The following is a 21,856-nucleotide window of genomic DNA, read 5'->3' on the forward strand; positions in this document are numbered from 1 at the left end:
TGGTTCACAACGAACCAAAGGTCGAGACGAAAATTCTTGTGGGGAAAAATTAGGACTGCCCAGGGTGTCAGCCTGTCAGATGGCAAGTGGGCCCCTTTAAACATCAGACAATATGTTAAAATTGTTAAGGAACTTTTATTAGCTTGAAAACATAATAGAAGTATTAATTTTTATCAAGGATCTAGCCGGGTAAGCATAGGGAACCCCAGCACCAATTTTAGTATTTACGTATACCAAATAATGTTGTTTGCCTAAAAACCACTGAGAGAAATGTAGTAGAGCTACAAAGTACGTGCATTTTGAAGCATTCAAATATCTTAAATAGTTGTTGAGAGAGAAATGGTAAAGTTAAGGGTTATTACTCCCATATCACCCTAATGGGAGGGGGTAGAGATTTGAAATTTCTCTCAGTGGTTTCTCAGGCAAAGAGCATTACTTGGTATACCTACATAAATACTAAAATTGGTTCTGCGGCCGTTTTCCCCATGCTTAGTCGGCTAGACCATTTGCGAGCAATAATTTGAAGCTATTATTTATTTCTTATACAAATTAAACGATAGCCTTATAGATGCGAGTGGGCCCTCTTTCCCCCCACAACAGAGTTAGTGCACCTTCAGACCTCTGAAGCCTCTTACAAGAACAATTGTATTAAAGAAAAATGGCAGCGTGCATTCGCTGTGAAAAGTCTACCGATCTCCCAAAATCTACACAGTCTCCACGCTAACCAGTGCAATCAGCAAAACCGTTGCACACTGTCGCGAGTTGCACACGTGGGAACATGCCTTCGCGAACACCCTGTAAATATCCCCGGTATATCGCGCGTGTTCGCGTTTCCCCGTTTCGACCAGGTCTGGTCGGTTTAATGCACCCGTGATCTTTGGCACGCATGTGCAACAAGGGCCGCGGCAGGTGCCTCGCCTGAGTCACGGATTTTATGGTCCACGACCCTGCATTTCGCGGTTTCTCACGCTGCCTTTAACGTAGGAATGCTAAAAAGTCGTTCCTCATTAAACGAACTGGAACGGAATTCCGGAACGGTACTGGAAATACCGCGCCAGCGGTCGGAGTTTAAGCGGGAGCAATATGGATTGCGCTTCGCGTGTTGCGCCGCGCACGCGACGCGGGAAGCGAAGTCATCTCGACGCGCGACTTATTCGAAGATGAAACCTTCCCACACGGCTCTACAATCTTTCTAAGCAAAGCGGGAAATCTGCGGTCAACTTGGAACGAGAATAACATTTCGCCGGATCTCTCTATTCTTTGTACTTGCTTCTATTTTTCTAAAGTAAGCGACAACCCACTTCTGCGGAGCCGTTTCGAGGACCGATAGATCCGACTCCTAGGAAACTCGAGCTAGCGGGAAACAATGGCGCCTGGGGGAACTTATGCGGGAACACGTTCGCGTAATCGCGCGTGGCTAATGATGCAGCGAGTATCTCAGACTTGTGGTTAAAGTTTTGACGAAACGTGCGCCGGTAGTGTCTTAATTGTAATTTGTTAAATTGACAGCAAGTGAAAAGTGGAGACCTGCGGGAGTAGGATGTTCGGCGCTCTGTTGGACATTGGTTAAGATCGTTAAAGAATACGATGAATTTCTGACATTCGAAGTTTGAGTTTCGCATGGCAAGCAGTGGTCAACGTTTCTTCGTCGATGATTCGCGTGGAAAAAGTAGAAAGTGAAACGGGTGACACTTAGAAGTGCGTTCTGGCAGGCAAAAAGAAGAAACAGTGACCGGCCGGCGGAACGCGGTGTTCGCCCATTCATGCAAACACGCTTCTGCGATATTTCAGTGGCTAGTTCGTTTGCGGAAATAGCGCGAAAGACGGCGATTAAGCGCTTCCTTGTAAACCACCGCCAATGCAGACTTTCTGGTCAACGAAAAACGTTTAAATGTGAGCGCAGGTGGTGCTTGGGGTAAAAGTCTTGTAATATTACGAAATTAAACCAGAATTTAGTGATCCATAAGAAATCAGAGAACTTTGAATTTAACTTATTTTTTATATCTTTTGGAGTTTCGTAGATATTCACGATCATCTGAAAACTCACCATTTTTTCGAGGGGATGTTTTCACCCTTAGGACCGTTTTATTGTCGAATATAAAAGTAGTTAACGTTATTAGCATCATTTGAGTTACATTTCTGCAAAGTTTCAGATTTTTTTGAATTTTCAAGTTGCTGAACTTCCCTTGCTAATTTCCTTTCTACGCAGCCATGAAAAGGTTTCAGAAGCTTAGGTCCTCGAAGACAAGACTTATTCAAACATAAAGCTCTTTCACCCATTTTTCTTTTTACCTCCAATCAAAGAAGACCTATAGCCTGTCCCAGTTGTGTGACTCACCCTCTGCAGCGATCATTATGCAGTCAATCAACACGTTAACTAAGGCTGTTTTCATTAACATACAAATTACTTACCCGAGGATGCGAAGAATGATGGCAATCTGACATAAATTTCAACGTCCCGATATCTCTATATTTAAGTCTGATTTAATTGACGTACAAGCGCGGAGGAAAAACACAATGGGAAAGTTATAGATGTGACTGTCAGCGTTCCTGGAATTTCTAGACATTCCTCAGTGAAACTTTTCGCAGGAGAAAAATCGGGGATTGAAAGTTACTCTATCAGGAACTCGTGCACACTCCAGCAAGGGTACCGACAAAGTAAACGCGTCTGCCGTCCTTCAAACCAGTTGGAAATTCAGGGAACAAGAAAAAGACAGATCTCACTGTCGGCTGGAGATCTCTAAAGAGTCTGAAATCGCAGCGACAGGTGTCAGGATGCAACTCGCAACTGGTACACGTGGTAATTATCGATATTCCTGGTGGCCCGTGACCCTTCGCCCGTGAAACGTCTCGCCTCGTCCAGACGGATGACACATTTCCGTAACTATTTAATCACGACATCGTCGAATTAACGTCAATGCATCAGTCCACTGTCAAAAATGGCGATGGATGGTGAAACGAGGCCCCTAGAACTTGGTTACCTTCGCTGAACATTACAAGCCTCTCTACAGTTTCCAGGTACAAGAAAATGGGACAACACGGATCACTCAGAATTATCCATACCCAAAGTTCTTCACAAGAATCAGTACTTCGGTCGAATTATCTAATCACCCATAAATCAACGACTCTCTCAATGCGCAAAGTTTTCCAAAGCGAAGAATACCCTCCAGATGGAAACCCAATCAGTGGTGCACCCAGAGCGATGTAAAGAGAAAAAAAATTGATTTTATTCTTCAAATCAATTTTTATAATCATCCAATGAATTTTATTGAATTTACATTAAATGAATTTTTCTTAAAAGCATTTTTATCCGTTCAACTCGGTTCCCCCCAAGATTAAATCCTGAGTGCGCCACTGAACCCAATCAATCCTCGCAAGATAGCCAGACGTGGAACGCGGGGAACGGGTCGAAATGAATCGGGAACGCGAACCCCGGGTCGGAATTAAGCTCGGACGGGGCAATCTCCGTGGAAGATGAGCGGTTTCATAGACGAGCGAAGGACAAACGCGCGGGAAAGAGGAATCGAAGCCTGGCGGCCTCTGGCAGATGCGGGGATGAAGGGGGCGCGAGGCGCGGGGAGGGATCGAAGGGGTAGCAGCGAGATGCATTTCGTGGATTAAGAAGGTTATATACCTGGCGGTCTCACGGTGAGCCAGCGCGGTAGGAGTCTAATAAGATGTAACTAAATTATGATTGGATTCATCATTGCCGCGAACGGGATTGGTATGGTCGATCGTTTCTGCCCGTGGAACGAACAGCCGCGCGCCACCGTCCGGTCAATAATTCATCGGCCCTGAGGCATTCTATATGAAGCGTGATATACCGTGATCCCGAATGAGCGATTGCCAACGGCGAGGCGAGACGGAAGAGGAAGGGACTGCATCCTTCTGCGCGCATATACTCCTGTTTCTGCGGCTGCAGAAGGGTTGCTGTCAGACACCTCGTCTCGACGCTGCTACGGGGTTGGTTGATTTTCAAGCGTTCGGTGATTTGTTACTTCGTAAGGTAATATAATTGCGGCAGTGTTATGATAAAAATTAAATAAACAATTACTTTTGAATTCGAGCATACCTATCGATGTCTTAGTGCGCAAATATTGTATGTTCACTTTGAGCGTTTTCGAGAAAAACGGGTTTAAACAAAAATATTATTTTTGACAAATTTATGAAGTAGATATAAATGTGATTTTTATACAGCATAAAGAAACAGTCGATAACTATTCCTTGCATATAAAAACTCAAATTTCACACAAAGTGGACAACAAAATTTTATGTAAATAAAAATTGTGCCAAATTTTCCCCTATTGTATGACATGTAAATGTTAGAAGAGTAAAGTTTCTGAAAAGATGATCCAAAAATCGCAGGGTAACCTTGCCAAGCTGTTTTCCAAGATGGCAGGGAAAAGAGGATCGCCCAAAGAAGAGGGTAAAGGAGCGAGGGGACGGCATGAGTAAGCGTTTATGCAAAACGAGCGTAAACGTTCGTTTTGTTGGTTGAATTAGCCCTAGGCGATCTCTCGGCTGGTATAAGGGCCGGGGAGGGAGGATCTACGTCCTCTTCTCGAGTTTCGGGGTCCAATCACGTGGCCAGTCATTCCCGACCCAGAGGCCCTCGGATCAGGGCAACACAGGAGGGTGATTTTTGCATGTCACGTGGGCAAACGGGCGCGCGCTGAATGCCCGTCGTTAGGCTCTCGTTGTGCCACGATGAGTCGGTTTCACGCAACGATACGCCTGGAGAACGCTCCACTTTGGGCCCCTTTTTCGAGGGATCCTATCGACGAGACCCGAGCAACCCTGCGGGGAAACCTTGAGGCAAACGCCGTGCTAGTGTCCGCCCATCGAGCCACGAAAAAGTTGCAATGTATTCTACGCGCGACACACAAGAATAAATTAAAAAAACTTTTCATTAAAAAATATATCAATTTTTGGCTTTACGACGTCGACACTGGGGAAGTTTGAAGAGCAATTTGCAGGGATTATTGGTTTTTATACTCGAAGACAGTGCCACCCTAAACTAAGGGCAAAGGTTGCTTTATAGAATATTCTTTTTACGGTTCTCAATCTCCCCGCAGGCTCGACGCGATTTTCGGAGCAATAATGGTAAAAAGCTGCCAGTGATTTTACGAGCAGACCCTCGGGCTAACGGTAAACGACTACGACTAGGGAACCCTTCTGGCGACTTTTACGACTTGACCCATATTTCCCGGCACGGGGACGAGGGTGCAGGTCTGCTTGTTCTTTCTCCCCGGTGCGCGCTCGCCATAAAAATGCGAGAACCGTACGAATTTCCCGCTGGTAAAATAGTCGGGGAAGAAAGTCGAGGAGAAAGGACGCGGGCCCTCGTTGCCAAAAAGTCACGGACACCGTTAGGCCGTAGAATGATGGACGCCTTCGTGGAATGTTTATGCTCCGCGATGGACGCGTTCTTTCGGGGAACTTCGACCGTTTTACGACCGCCCCCATATAGCACAAAACAATCTCGAGCAGATAATCCAGGGATATTCGATAAACGACCGTAAAAAGGAGACAATTTTGCCGGGAAAGAAATTTGCTCGTAAACGTGAATATAAAAAATCCGACGCTATCGTGACTTATTTTTAGTGATTCATGGGGCTTACTAATTTTAAAAAGCCCTCGAAAACGATTGTAAATACTGCATCGAGATAACAGTAGATATAAAATCAAATATACATAATAATAAAATTATATTCTAAATCTTCTAAGACGTGAACCACTACGTTTATCGTATATATATAACCAAAAGCAAAATGAGTATTTGAAGCGAGTAGAATATATAAAAATACGTGACAAGAGCCACAGTGGACAAAATGCAACCATACCTAAAAACCCCAGTTCTCCAATAACCCTAAACAGTGTGCTTATTTCCCCCAGCACCCTCGATTTTTTCCCAAAATTTCAGCCTGCCCGGCGACCCACTAGACTTGCCTGCTTTCTTTACGTTCGGTCACGCTCATCCGGCCGTCGCGCCGTGGAGTTATTACTAATCCCCTCTGAGGAATCGGGAACAATAGGCGCGTGAATGGGTCATAATCGATTCGATTGTCGCAAGGGATCAGCCTGGTTTCCTGCGACCCGTCGTTTCAATACCTGGATACCGCGCCTCCAGACCAAAAACGAAAACATTCGGTATCATTAAGTGTCTGGCCCGACCCGGACAATGTCCGAGGGCGGGAGTGTAATTAATGCACTCAGGGGCCTTAAGCCCCCGAGCCTCGTAAAGTGTTACAGATTTTTTTCTGCAGCGTGTTTTTATTTTTTTACACAACCCGCCCCTCGGTGCCTGGTGCCCGGTAAAAATCCCTGTAAACAGAGGTGCTTAAGGTAGGACTGGCGTTGACCCCCATTATGCCCGGGCCTCTGAGCCGCGTACCTGACCCTCGGGGCGATCAGCTCTCCGCTTAGACTTCTTTCTCTTCGCTGCTTCGCGCGGGCAATTAGAAACAGTAAAAAAGTGAAAAAGCCGAGGAAAGAATTTTGGAAAGTGCCTTTAGAAACGGAGGGATCGGGGGATTGCTCTTGCGGTGTAAAACTTTTTGTCGCTCCCGCTTTGAGGTATTCCGGTTAGCAGGGCTGGAGACCGGCTATAAAACGGTGAGCCCTCGAAGAATTAATATTGCACTCGCCATGGCGACTTTGGATTAGGATTGAAGAAACTTTGAAGAGCATGGAGCGAGAGTCTGAAGATTCCGGAGCGTCGATCGTTTCCATCGGGCGCATTCACGGGCCCAGCGTGAAAAACAAAGGGGCAGCGAGGTGAGCACCGAGCACGCGGTCATCGAGCAGACATCCTGCGTCTGGACGCGAATGACGCAGCAAACCAGCGAGCCGTCCTGTTGCGTCTTGATGAGCACGACGAGAGACATCGTCCGTCGATTCGAACTATCGATATCCGACCCCCGCGACCCCCGGCCGGTCTACACGAGCTGGAACGCGATATACGCTGCTACAGGTTCTGATTGCTCTCCACGGATGTGACAGATCTGCCTCCTTCGCCGCGGGACACGAATTTGTCGATATATCCTTTACGAAGGGCAGAGAGGATGCTCATGAACGCCGGTATCATCGACAGATCGCCGGATGTTCACCGGCCACGGGCTAGACACTCATTTGCTCGCCCGAGCAACAGTCCGAGTCGATTAAACCGTGATCCGATCTACACTTCGAGACACGGTGTACATACCCGCGAGTGTTCCCCGGAACTAGCGATTAACGAGGCGATCCTCTAGCGTCTGTCATTCGCTTTCTCGGTACAGTGGAGCTTGGAATATGCCCAGACGTTGCCGTCGAATACATAGAAGGGGACAACGGTGTCACGCAACAAGTGTCGAGCTTCTGCTGAATGCCAGGGGCAGCAAGGTGGGTCAAAAAATCACGAGATCCCAGGCGTGGGACGAACCTACCCTCCGGTCGACCGACTTTCATTTTTATTGACCGACGCGCATCCGTCGCTATCCGGGGCCCCAGAAAAAAAGGAAGACGAGGAGAGGAGAGAGGAGAGGCATCGAGAAGCGTTCCTCGAGGTCGAGCTCGACTTTCCTACGAGATCGTGGCATACCGCCGCATTCTTCGCTGCCTCTTTCTCCCCCATCCCTATCTCGAGGCGCTCTCCTTTCTCCTCCCCCGCGCGTTTCTTCCCTTTTTTCGGACCTGCCAACCGAAGCACCAGCCACCTGCTGAGAAAAGTGCTCCGTGACCGTTCGACGGTTGCGTCAGGACCGGGCACAGTTATTTGCATCATCCATCAGGCCACGGGGGAAAGGAAAACGAGGCGAGGAGGTCGCCTAGAGGGAGCCAGAGGGGGGGTTGCGAGACAAGAGAACCAGGAGAAGGATGGGACCGCTCCCGATTCCACCCGGGGAGATTCGCCCGCATTGTTGGGCCCCACGGTGATATTTTATTGGGTTTATGACGTCATTAATCTGATCGCAGTATCCGCCCACCGGCTTAATCGTGACGCATCTGAAACGGTGGACACTTGCCGCGCGCCTCTACCTGCCTCCTATCATCTCGGGAATTTTCGGCTCGGCCAATGCTGCAGATTCACGCCGAGATATACCCCCGAATACGTAAATTATCCGCTTTATGGACCTTCCATGCACTCCTTTCTTTCGCGCGCACCATCCAGCCACCGCGTTCACGGCTCTCTCTCCCGGCCTCCCCTTTCTGCCGGTGAACCTCGCTCCCAACTATCCCTCGAGCACCGTGGAACGGTAAGTACAGTTCTTTGAAATATGAAGTCGTCCTTAAAATACGTAAGACTTTCGGGAGGAGAGGAGTTGCGAATTTCTTACGTCTTCTTACAAGGGGATAATTTTCAATATGAACCTTTGAAAAAAATTTAACAACTGAAGAAATGCAACGTAACAAATATTACGTAAGGAAGAGTGGAAAGGGGGTTGGAATATAAAATCTTACGAATTTTTATACTCGGGGAAAGAGGGCGTAAGAAATTTCCAAAATTACCCTTACTTAATTTAAGAACCGCCCCTATTCTACGTTTTACCCATCATTGCGCAAGTGTGATACGTGGATCGAAAGCTGCAACTGTCAAACTAGAAATGCACGTGAATTGAAAAAGTAGATAATAGTGAACAACTCGAAACTTAAATTTCTTACCACCCTACGCTTTCTCTGCCCAGCAGCAAGCATGATCGATCTCAGAGCCGTTGAAACTCAAAGCAACGCGCGGGCTCCTATTCCTAATACCTTCGACGCACATACGGTAGGTACATTACGTACACCAGCCGACTAAAGTATTTGGACTTTCACGGTAGAACGGAGTGACAGGAACGCCGCGGCTCGCTAATCAGGGCTGAAAAACTCTCCTCGCCTCGCGGAACGGGCACAAGTCCGGCGCTGATTGGCCTGACAAGGGACGCGGGATAGTTGCACGCGACGTGTTTCGTAAAGGACCGCGTAGTTTCTCGCCGGCGCTATATGTCGTTGTTCCCGTTCACGAGTCGTACAAAAGGGTGTACAATGTACACTGCTACGTGCACGCGCGACACTCGAGGCCATTCAGCGCCGTCCGGGACCGTTTGACCGATCACAATACGAAATTAAGATAGCGATCGACACCCCGGTATCGCCTGGCCCCCGGTCTGACAGGAACGGGCGAAAATAAATAAACGGCCGATAAATCGCGTTGCGAAACGTCGCCCCGGGGACACCCCGCAGATCCCATCGACTGAAACAACCGCATTCAGGCTGAACGTTGAAAACGGATTGTCGTTGAGGGGTCGGTGGTCGACGAATGGAAATCCGACGCGCGCGGATCTGTCCTGTCTCCCCCGATTGAAAAACGAGACTGTTGCGGACGAGATCTCGGCGAATAAACACGCCAAGATGCAACGGGGGACAGATAAGACGTTAGGCGACGGTTTCACGTGGGGCGGAATTTTTCGACCGACTCCCACGGCCCACGTATCTTCAACGACGAAATAAATCTTACCCTTAGCGGCTGAGGAGCGACTGTCAGCCACGGGGGCCTGGGCTCTTCTATGCTAGATACGACCCGGTCGAAGACGTAACGCCCTCGATGATCGATCGACGTTTTGATTCTTCGCGAAGAAAACGTACGCACGATGCCGCGCGCGTTCCTCTTTCGTGCGAGCCGGCCACTCTGAATCAGCAAATCCTTTGATATCGTTTGTGAGGCTGGCGGCAGCTGCTCGCGGGCCCCGATCCCCGCATTATTTCGTGCCTCACGGGGCCCTCCGCGCAACACGCCGCGCCGGCCGGCGTGAATACGCCGGTGTATATACGAGCAGCATGTATGTAGACATCAGATACCGCCGGTATAATATAACTTTTGCCCGCTAGAGATACTTGACGCCGCATACCTTCCGCGAGCACGGAATGCTCGGCGTGCCAGCCAGCCGGGCGAAAACGTATCGGTGTGCGGCCGAAAATATTATTTTCGCCCGGCCACGGGCTACGTATGTACGTGCTCGTGCAACATGCGATCTGATTGAGGAAAGAAATCGTGACTGGGCTCGCGATGGATTTCGAGCGTGCTCGTGTTTCCAGCACCCCTTCGGAGCGATACTCCTTTCTCGCGAGGATGTGAAAGTAGTCACTGTGATTTGGATGGAAATCTACTTTAGATGCGGATGGCGTCCATCTCGTGGCAAGGATCGGTAGATATCGGCGTCCACTTTTTGGTAGGTACCGAGGAGAGGTTCCTCTGTCACGAGGGTGGAGGGATGAAGAAGAAGGTATCAATGGGAACAGATTCTGAATCGTTTCGAAAGCCGCGTGAGATACTTTCTAAACAAATAATTATCCCAATGAATGGCTGCGTCACACCTAATCGATCGATCCGTGAATAATGGCGCTGCAGCATTTAAGAGTCCCTCTCGTGATCAATTTTATGGACGATGCATACCCATGCAACCATCCACCTGGATTGACTGGCAATAAAAGATGCCCTTATGTGTTGCTTGTGCATTGAGAACGCGATGCAAACGATACTGCAAGCATGGAAAGGTTAAGCTTCGCTGAGAAAAGTAAATTAAAATTTGTAGAATAGTCGCTCCGATTTCACAAAAAACTGGGAAGTCTATCGAGGCTTATTTCACGGTGTTTCATTAGCCTGCCCCGTTCGCGCGCGGTTTACGAGAGGTATTTATAAATGGCAGCGCTAATAATTCCTCTAATCAAATGACCGCGCGTTTGGAGAATTTAATTCAGTTCACATTAGCAGAAATTCTTTGATCCGACGGGTAGGATTTCACGTGTGCATAATCAGGTCAGCGGTTTCAGCGATTTACGAGGTATTAGAGCAGCGAAGAAAATTTTCTCATAATCGTGCAGGAACCTGCGCAGTAGGGTAATATATACGTCATTTACAAATTTCAAATTCTGTACAATTTCTGAACCCGCTTTATATTCTTTAAATTGTACTTTTATTAAAAAATATTCACTGTTACTTCTAAAGTAGCCGAAGATAAAAAAAAAACTCAAAAAATGTTTGATTCCTATAGCTAAGGACCATCCTACTGCGCAGTCATATTTCTTAACCCCTCGCATATCAAGCCAATTTAGCCACTCGTGTGCATAGGAATTAGCCTCTGCATCGAGCAGGTATTCGGGTACGTACACCAGATACCCAGGTTTCCCTCCATTTATCGCCCGATAAAGTGTACAAATATTCCGCTGAGAGCACTCTTGGAAAGGGACAGGGCCTCGCGCTCGGTAACCCCAAGCAGTAGTGGACCGAAAGGAGCGAATCCTCGGCGATCCTCCCAGCGTTCGTCCACAAGAGTGCCTCACCCTGTATGCACGTACATAGGCACCGTACGTGGTCGAAAGTATCTTTTACCAGCGCAGCACGAGCGGTGTACGGGTCCGTGAGCAGGCAGCACACTTCTCACGGATCCGAAGTGGTATACGTAGACAGTCGCCCCCGGTACGACCCCGGAACGTACGATTCGTATTGTGCGCGATCGCGGAACGAACGATCGCTACACGATCTCCCGCTGCTAGATCGCCAGATCGCCGATCCGCCGGTACAGCGATCTATTGATCGCGAACAACGCTCCGCACACACGGGGCAACGGGCGGCTATCTAGCCGCTGCATCGATATGACTACGTTTCCATCGATGCGGAAGTGGCCGTTCACGAAAAACGCACACACGATGCGCGCGCGCGCGTACGCCAGCCGGCCGACGAAACAAACGCGTAATTGGCATTCTCTCCTCGGATCAGGGAACGCTCGATCGGTCGTAACCGGCGGTCCGGTGCGATATGACCGATGCAAATGAAATTTCGCCCGATCGGCCACGACCGCCCGCTGATCCCGGCGCGTACGCGGAAAAGGGGGAAACGCGGCAGCGGCACCACGCGTGCTTGCCTCGGCCTAATGATCGATTAAGTGGATTACGCGGCTCGTGGTAAATCCCTCCCGTCCTCGGCCGGGGATTTATTAATTGTGGAATTTACTGTCCGTAAGGGAGAGCCGAGGGTTCGAGAGGTCTTCCGCGAGCCTCGCCGCGTTTCCGCTTAATTTGATGACGATCAGGGATTCGCCTCGCGGCGACTCCACGCGCATCTCTGAAGACCGTCCGATGATATTGCTGTTTAGCGTTGATTGGCCGACGTCGTTGCACGGATTAGATGCTTTGCACGCCTCGCGGGAGGGCTTGATCAGCCGCAAGAGTTTCTTCCCCTGCGTTTTTGCGGGGCTTTCTTTTGGAACGGAGTGTGACGAACGTCCCCGAGAGAATGGGCGACCTGACGCGCGAGGAGTCGCGAAATTCCTCTTCTCTCCTGCACACAGTAGTCACGTTGCCTAGCAAATGGATTTCGTTTTTATCCCCTGCGTCTTCAGCCGCGCGAAATAGATCCTCGGCTCATTACCCTTACGCAAGCAGGCATTCAGGCGCAGTTTGTAATTAAAACTGGATATCAGAGAGCGGTGTGTTACGTCACAGCTCAATCTCGATTTCGTAGATCCAGATTTCGCATCTGCGCGGCGCAGACCAGGCGATTATCCTTCCATCGAAACGAATCAACTCCGTCCTTGGCTTCTTTCGATCAAACGAGAGACGCTTCGGGGAACGGCGGTGTTTCGTGCGAGAAACGATCGGTCAGAGGTGTCGACGGGCAAAAGGAAGAAGACGGGGGCGAAGAGGAGAGGGCACGACATCTTCGGGAGGACCTGTTGACTTAGGCGAGCGGATAATACGAGTCGGAGAAAGGTCCTGACACAAAAGGAGGGTGGCGATTCGTGCCTGGTCGGGATTCGAGCCACGATCGTCGCCCTCTTTCCACCACCGTCGACCTATCCTTCTCAGTGGCTTCGTTTTCTTAAGTTCCCTCTTTCGCCACGTCCTTTTTTCTCCCGGTCTCGTTGAACGGCGGCTGCCTGCGCTGTTTGCCCCGGATAAACAGAGGGGGAAAGGAACGGGCGTCGTGGAAGGCCCCGGCGGTCTAATTACAGCAGATTCTTGGCGATCGTTTTTCGGGGAGACGTGCTCGGGATCCGAGGAATCCACTCGAAGAAAGTGTTTCACCCAGTAAATTTTGTATGAAGAAACGTGAATTCCTCCGACTCGCGGCACTCCGGATGGAATAGTTTGAAGATTAATTGGAGTCTTCGAAGTTGCTCGGTCTTCTAACGAGTACAAGCTTAATTAGAGTTAATCGGATACGGTTCGACTCCTAACAGGTTCATTTACATCTTCTTTCCTGGGGACTAAGCTTGCAGCGACGCATAATCCTTTAATCCGACATATTGATGGATCCTTCTGCTTCACAGGTACTTGCTTAATCTTTGGTCGTTATTTTTACCTTGTTCGGGACAATTAATCAGGACTGTCCCTGGACACCACACAATCGCTGTCGGTCTCGCGCATCTCATTGCCTCTAATAACGAATGTAGGGCAACCCTTAGAGAGAACTTCACTGTGAATGCATTTTTTTGAGAAGTGACAAGTAAGGGATGTTTCAAAAAACCGTTTAAAGATATCACAAATATTCCAAATGAAGGGTACCACGCAATAAATAGTGCTCTATATCAGAGATGAGCAACCTGCGACCCGGAATTGTTTAAATTTTAAATCTATGTCAGCAAAAACGCGATTCACCCCATAATAAATTAATATTCTTTGATTAGTATATTTAAGTATTTATTCATTGCGGCCCAAATAGAGTATTAAGTATCCACTTTTGGCTCACTACTGGCCAAAGATTGCTCACCACTGCTCTATTCCACCCTTGATCTGAGGGAATCCGTGACTCCTGCGGGTCCTGAGTAACTACCATGTTCCTTCTGTCGTGGCAAGCTAGAAAAATGACTGCAGGGGGGAGGGAGTCGTAGACGAGCCGAAGGTTAATGAGTTTGCTACCGTCTGTCACGAATAAAAGTACAGGCATGGGGCCCGGTGTACCGCCGGATGAAATAAGGTACGTATGCCTCGCCGTAGGTTATAACAGACGATACATACTTGGTTTCCGGAATGCATCCCCATTGGTCGCGCACGAATTACCCGCTGGAAGGGGGCAAAGAGCAAACCGCTCGCCGGCAAGATGGCGCCTGTTCTAAATTCAAAACAAGACGCTGCTTAGCATATACATATCCCGGGCTCGGCCGCACGGTGCACGCTATGACATTCGCAATTCAAATCCGTACATTTCTATTACCATTTTAATTCAAGGGCACTTGGTCGCGGCGCGTGCACCAGCCCCGTAAGGGTTCCTCCTGCCTCCAGGCCATCTCTTTTACGCTTCAGACTTTCTTTCGGTGAAAGATCACATGAAAATCACCAAATTTGCTGGAGTGCTCCTTCACAGGGGTGAAATTGCTGTGATAAGAACCTACAGTTCCCTTCCAACCACCGATCAACTGACAGACATCAGAGTTGTTACATTATTCATCCGATCGAAGCTCGCGCCAATTTTCTTACAGCCGTAACTCCTTCCGCGCTACCAAGAGTCCATCAGACATTCCAAAATCGTCTACAGCATTTATCCAATTAAATACGTCTCGCGAATTAAAATCCCGACTCCACCCTGTCGGAATTCCGTTCCCCTGGATCACCGGCCATCGAAAGCTTCGCCCTTTCTTCTATGCGCCTCAAGAAATAGTGGTCGTGCGCGCTGCAATCGAATCGTAACGCGTGTCACGCACGATCTACCCTTTAATGTCCCTCGTTACGAACCGCCGGCAAACCGATCTCGCTCTGCGCCGCGATAAAACGGAAATTTTATGAAGATGAGGCATTCGACGTGGCAGCGGGGCCGCTCGCCACCGCGTAGGAGAATGTTTCTTTCGATGCATCCAGCAAATTACCGCGCGTTTCCCGTGGCGAGCGGCTGGCTCGTTCGTCGATAATCGTCTCGTTAGATCGGCCATGAGAATCGGAGACAAGGATCACCCGATCGAACATCTGGCGAAACCCTTTTAGACGCGGACCCGGGATTTGTGGCGACAACGAAAACTGACTCGTTCCCGCGAATTTATGTGCGCCGTCAGATTAAGGGACGGTCCTATCCCTTTCTTCTCGGGGGCGCCCCGGCCATTGTGCCCACTTCCGTGTACTCGGTTACGCATAACGAGATCCTCAGGATTTCACGGGGCTCCACGACGACGTGTCGCTATTTTCTATTAATGACCCGTCCTCCTGCCCGATGACACACGGAACAGATGTTCTCGGCTCTCCTTGGTGCACCGCCTCGTCACTGACAATACTTTCTTTTTTGCTCGGCTGTGTATCCTATCGTCGATCGACTCTGTTACTTCGGCAACGTTCAGATGCGGCTCTCAGATGTAGGTGTTTCTTACTTCAGAATCATATCGTTATAAATTCTACTTTGACCGGCTTACGGATCTATATAGTGGCAGAATTCTGTATCGAAATGGACTAATTTTTCCTGCGGGGGAAAACATTTACTACCAGGTTGTATAATAGTTTTTTGTGCTGATTGCTGCCAAAACAGAAACTGAGTTTTACTCCTGTAAACCGAATATTTCGAGATTTACATTTAGAGCTTTGCTACAACGGCCACATTTTTTATATTAGCACCCTTAAGAACTCCTAGAATGTCATTTTTATATTTTTACATCACTTTTTTTACAACATTCGGATGAACGCAGCTTTGCAAAAAATATCCATTAGTATGGTTAATGTTACTCAAAAGTATAGTTCTTTAGCTTTAATTTCTGGTTGTTAAGTTATGAAGGAAATAGCTACCCTGAGTCTGGCTCGGGGTGGTCCATTTTGGTTGGTACTATTTGGTTACCCCGAGTCAGACTCGGGTTAATCCTCAAGCCGGTGAACCCTCATCCGTCCCCCGTGTCAATTTAACATAGTTTCCCCGTAATAAGTTATACTATTCTGTAATTTGTGATTCTTGTAAGCGAACAGTATGTCCTGCACATTGTTTTATTTTATGCGGATGTTGTGAAAAATTTAAGATGTAAATGTTAACTCATCGATTTGAATAAGAAAATATCGGAAAGTAACTGTTTACCTTGTCATTTCATTGATATTTTACCACTGTGTCAATTCGACACCGAGGGACAGATTCAGTTCGTGACACGAGGAACGGACGAGGGTTAAGTAAGACCTACAGCTCAAAATAGAAGTATCCACAGCAGAGTACAACTACTTCCAAGTCGATCTTTTCCCAACAATAACGTGTTGGATAAAGTCCCTGACGTCTCGCAAAAACGTCCCCCTCCTGTTTACAGCATCGCATGTTCCTAACTTATTAGCGGATCTCGCTCGACGTATATTTACCTACCATCCCATCGCGAAACATTTGTTTCCTCGTCTTGGCGAGGCTTTAATCGAGCGTAATTATCTCCTATTCCCCCGCGAGAGGATACTGACGTAATCAGAGCGTGATTGACGCGACCTTAACGGCGCCGAAGCCCGTGTTTTTCCGCGGACACGTATTCCGCGATCCCTGAGACTCGGCTTAATACAGTTTCCCGAGTAGGAGGGATCACTGGACGTCGAAATTTCGACGAGGCGTGTCGCGACGCCCGGAGAGGGAAATACGGATCTGTTCGTTTAATTGCGGGCATTGAGGGAGCTGGGAGGGCACACGTTGCTCACGCGAGGGTTGATCGTCGCGATTAATCATGGCCGCCGGTCACAATCGACCGCAATCTGTATCTCGCATGCACGCTGCCGTGCCTGCGGCTGCTCTCGTACCGTTTGGCCTCTTCGCTTATTAAAGACATTCAGGTCGGTGGCAGTAGTCCGACTTGGCGTCGGTTCGTAACAAGAAATTAACAAGCGCGTGATGAATGGCTCGCTCGATGTGCCTGGACGCGGATCTTTTCGATCCTGATTCGCGCGCATGCCTGTGGCATTCGTATCGATGCACCGATAGTGGCCATTTCGGCGTTATTAAATATCGCGGTGTTTGGAGACGGAGGAATAGAAGTCCACAGCAGCTCACACTTTCAAAGTATCCCCTTGGCGACAAATAACCCTTCCACTGTGTCAATATCCTATGAATATTCAACTAAGATGCTTATAACTCAATGTTGGGGGTAAAACTCCAGGAAATTCTCCAAAAGGAAATTGTTTCGACGAGAAACAAAACCCTACGACTGATTAACGCTATAGAGTTTTCTGGTTAAATTGCAGTTGCGTCGCGACAGTGGAGCTGACTCCAAAATTCATAAACTCCGACCCCCTTTTAAGGAGAAGACAGAATGAATGTTTAGAGAGACACGTAGGCTGCGCACGGATTTATCAAGAGAGAGTGCAACCTTGTAAGACAACCACCTACACAAAGACTCTATGACCTAAGAGATCCCGAAAAGTTGTTTCCGAGGCCCAGATATATCGACCCGTTAGGTGTCACAAACGATCGAGGCAGCCGCGTTAGACAAGAATTTATCGACTCAAGCCTATGTGACGTTCTCGATCCGTCTTTGGGCGGCGTCCTTTCTTCCCAACGCGGTTGAGAAAGAACACAGGGGCGTCGGTAGACAATGTGACAGGCAGGGAGGGAGGAGTACCTCGAAGGGTGGACGGAAATCTCGGAGGCGAGAAGAAAAACGATCAACGACGGAGCACCACTCGAAAGTGCCACTCGAGCCATTCACCGGGAAACCAAAACATCCATTTTCGAGTAGCTCGGGGACAATGACGACCCCGTTGACCCAGGGCCGACAATGGAGTCAGGAGCGCCACTGAAAGAGAGATGTCCATCGACCGGGGATCGGCCCATGGTCCAGATCGGAGATAAATTTCGCATTTGTAAAAGATCGCCGAATCGACCGCGTGCAGTACGTGCTCTCGTAGCGGAGGAGCATGTATGAGAAGTAGGAGGATCCCGAAATCCTTGATTTTTCCAGCGAGCACAATGCCCGACCCACGGTTCCTTTCTGACCCGGTAATTGTCCACGTTCGCTCGACAATAATTCCAGAGAGGTGTTCGTCGGCGGACGTCTCTCGCTGGACAAACGACCAACGAATAGAGGGCTAAACGGAGCGGAGCGTTTCTACGCTCGGAGCGGCTCGCCCTCCTCCGCGCGCAATATTATTCCGAACGCGAGGCGTACGAGCTGGCCGGGGCATCTGCGAGTATTATTCGCGGCCGCTGACCGATGTTGCGATAATATTTTCTCTCGAAATAAAGGCCACTTACGATACACTTGCCCCGCCGTGTGTGGTCCCCGTCCTGGAGAGCCCTTCGTCGTGGCGGGAGGACGAAGTCGCGGTGAAACGGAGGCATGCATCCCGTCGATGCGGCGTGTATTTCTGTCAATCGAGTCCTCTATCGTGCTTCCATTGTCTGCAACGGCAAGCAAGCATGGTTTCAGCGAAAGAACGAGAATCGTGGAGAGTGGAATTAGGTAGTCTTCATCCACATTTCCACTGTTTCTGTTGGGCTGAATATTGTATTTATAGATTCCACATAGTTTATGCTACCGAATTACCCAAGATTCTAAACATAACACGTTTCTAGAATCGGGTCGACCCGAGGTGATACGCGAATTTACCACCTTTCTATTCGGGGGTGTCTAAATAGGTGGAAATTGGCACATGTCGTTATCCTCTCTCGGAAAGAAACGATAACGTGCAAGTGTTGGGTTCAAGAAGGGCCTTCGAGGGTTATAATTAAAATTAATTTCACTGATTAATTTATTACGTAATTCTGATTGTAATAATGCAACTACAGAGGAGATATTTGAAACATTAAAATATTCTAGACAGTTTTTACAACAACTTCGTTATGTATAAAAAATATCCAACTTCGTAATGTTCACAGATACTTTTCTCGAAACTGACTGTTGGCACTGACTTTTCGCACAAAGTGCAGAAATATAATTTTAATATTTGCACGATACTTGAAAAATATATAGAATATTGAAAAAATACAGTCATAAAAATAAGTCACAGATCGCGTGATGTTCAGGTTGATGTATGTTGGCTTAGATACGAGTTAGGGTCAGTTGGTCAACATCGATTCACAATATTTACCATACCTCTGTCAATTTTAAAGATACGGCAATGAAATTTAAGGGGCATATACAGGGAAAGCTGAGAAATCTAATTATGCATTTTATGCAAAAAAGGCCTCGGTGTGCCGAGCCCGTTCCTGCATCCAACAGTTCCAATAATCTTATGCCCCAGAAATAACTGCGCAAGACGTTTAATGGGATCGGAGGGTCATCGAGGCGCGCAAAACTGGAAAACTGAGGCGTTCAGATGAATCCCGCGGTTCCAGGGAATACTCAGATGGTTGATGGCGCGATACCATCACCTGCGGTCCAATTACCAGATCCTCGTTACGCTTTTCACGGCGGCTGACCATCAACCGCGTAAATCACCGGGATAGCGTATTTTCGCGAAATCGTAGCAGATTCCTTCAGCTGGATGTCGACACCGTGTGAAATCTCTGTTTGATTGGCGGTTGGCCAACAGGCCTAGGAAGAGGAAAAGGCTGGGAAAGGGTCGGTTCGATGCAACGAGAGCGAAGAGGAGGCGGAATAAAAGTCAATCAGTCAGTCGCTGCGGCAGTCGTGCACGCGTTAACCTTAGCGCGGAGCAAGCTGCGTGTAACTCGTAGCGCGAGCGTTACGTGCCCGCGAGCATACTCGCGGCCGATGTTAATTGGAATTACACATGTGTGGTCACACGCGAGCGGCTGATCTTGAGCCCGGGCATGATGTACGGGCTCCGCGGCAGCGCCGTCCAGCTCGGCAGACAAGGACGAGCCTCGTCCTCTCACTTGAAAGATCATCCTCGCAGCCAGGATACGCTCGGGGATGGTTCCTTGTACAGTTCAGATCCAACGAGCCCGCGATGCTAATGTGTCCGTTCGGCGTAGGCAAAAGTCGCGTTGCGATGAGCCGCGACGCATGGAACGGCTCGCGAGATCCTTGTATTGTTGAGGGTTTCTTGGTCAATTTAATATAAAACACACGACGTAACAGGGTACGCGGACGGAATATATAGCGGGCTGTATTTGCGATGCAAAAAATGAATTTTAACTTGCAAGTTGAGGGACTACAGGGACCTAGGATTTGATGGAGGTGGAATCCTATCGATGTTTGTTTAGATTCTTAAACTCTGATTGCAGGAGACACGGAGGAACTGACGAGCGATGAGTCAGAGGCCGTCGCAGCGGGAGGAAAGGTCTCGCGAGCGACGAATGCATTAATCGTCGTCCTTAATTGGACCACGTCGTTAGGCAAGGAGCACGACGAAACTGGATATACCTACAGTGTAATTGATCGTAAAGCGTGCGATTGCGCCGTACAGGGAAGACGAGCGCAAGGTCGCGTCTATGTCGCAATTCCTCCCACTCGACACGCATTCAAGTCTCCGAGGATCACCAGCAAACACAGATGAAAGAAGAAACACCAGCTTCTTTTAATCATCCTAGGGCCATTTTCGCGACAAACCGCGCACGGAGGAATGTAGATCATTCCTGAGCTACGAAAAGAGATAAAAGGCTCCCCCAAACCAACGCGAATATCCGCTCCGCGCCGCGGATCAGATAAGGCAGCAGTTTTTTAAAGGCTCCCCCAAACCATCGCGAATTTCACGGCGCGGAGCGGATCCGCCGCGGATCAGATAACACTGCCCATAAGCCGCCACGTATAAAAAACTGCTGCCTTATCTGATCCGCGGCGGATCCGCTCCGCGCCGCGAAATTCGCGATGTTTTGGGGGAGCCTGAACTGCTAGCGCCGCAAAGTGCAGTGCTGAAAATATCTGCAAAAACTCGAACACGAAGGATAAATACCTTAAATATAATAAATCAAATACCGGGAATGAATGAATGGCATCCTAGACATGTGGTGTGAGTGAAGTATACATTGGAATATTGAACATGATCGAGTAATTAGGAGTAAAAGGAAAAAGGTGTTGGTTGGTAACGAGTCTAACGAAGCGTGAATGCCTAATGAGAATTGATAACGGGAGCGGTGTTTCATCGTTCAGGACTCATTAACGGTTGAAGTCTCTTAAAGGACCTTCGAAACGATCCAGGGCGCAAAAAGCACGGTGCCAGCGATATTTCGCAAGCGGCGCGTATCTCGAGCGGGCATCTGCCGCGCGGCGGAGCTCGAAGCAGATCGCGATCCGTGGATGCCAGCGCGCGACCTTTCGCGACTGGTCGATGGATCCGAGCGTGGAAACGGCGTGCGTAAGAACGGCTGCGCCTCCTGGAAAATAATTATGAAAACGCGGCGGAACGTAGGAGAATAGGGTAGGCGCGACTTTCCACGATCGAGGGTAACCTTAATGTCCCGAGCGGTTACATAAACCGCGCGCGGATGAGCACGCCGGTGATGAAATCCCAAGTCCAAGCGGTCTTGTATCACCGTGTGATCTTGAACTAACACCTTTCAGGGCATATTCCACCATTTATTACGGACATGAGGTGTTCCAATAATTGCGCAAACGCCGCGAGATTGCCTGCATACGTGTCATCGGTAATCGCTCGCGAGGAGCGTCCCTTCCATCGTCCTCGTTCCCCGCGCTCCCCCTCGTCGCCTCTGCGACGACTACTTCGCTCGTCTCTCTCGCCGCTGGTCTCCTCTCCGTTGAGGAGTCTCATCGCGACGTCTGTACGCGGCTTCTATTTGCTCGCCCGTAGTGGCGGCCAGAAGAAGCCTGGCAGTAGGAGAGGACGGGGAACGGACGTGCACGGGGACGAACGAAGAGAGAAGAAAAAACAGGTACAACCGATACTCGCTGGTACTTGTCATTTCCAGCCGATGGATAGCACGCTCGTGTCTATTATGGTTAACGCGGCTATAAATTATTCGAATGTGTCTATCGCGACACGCGCATCCCTGGCGAGTGACCTCCATCCGCGAAAGACACGAGTCCTCGCGGCTGACGAGCCTGGC

General features: G+C 48.9%; 1 protein-coding gene across 4 annotated transcripts in view; it reads right to left on the bottom strand.

The window, feature by feature from the left end:
- The window catches only part of LOC143377655 (uncharacterized), a 90,545-nt gene that overhangs the window by 56,313 nt on the left and 12,376 nt on the right, over positions 1-21,856 (bottom strand). Inside the window, exon 2 of one of the 4 annotated variants that reach the window (XR_013087380.1) lies at positions 18,140-18,286. The exons of the other annotated variants lie outside the window; for them this stretch is intronic. The gene's annotated coding sequence lies outside the window, so the exon portion shown is untranslated. The remainder of the gene's footprint in view (positions 1-18,139; positions 18,287-21,856) is intronic. 4 annotated transcript variants of the gene reach the window in all.

The sequence above is a fragment of the Andrena cerasifolii genome, chromosome 16 (assembly GCF_050908995.1).
Source record: "Andrena cerasifolii isolate SP2316 chromosome 16, iyAndCera1_principal, whole genome shotgun sequence".
Lineage (NCBI taxonomy): Eukaryota > Metazoa > Arthropoda > Insecta > Hymenoptera > Andrenidae > Andrena > Andrena cerasifolii.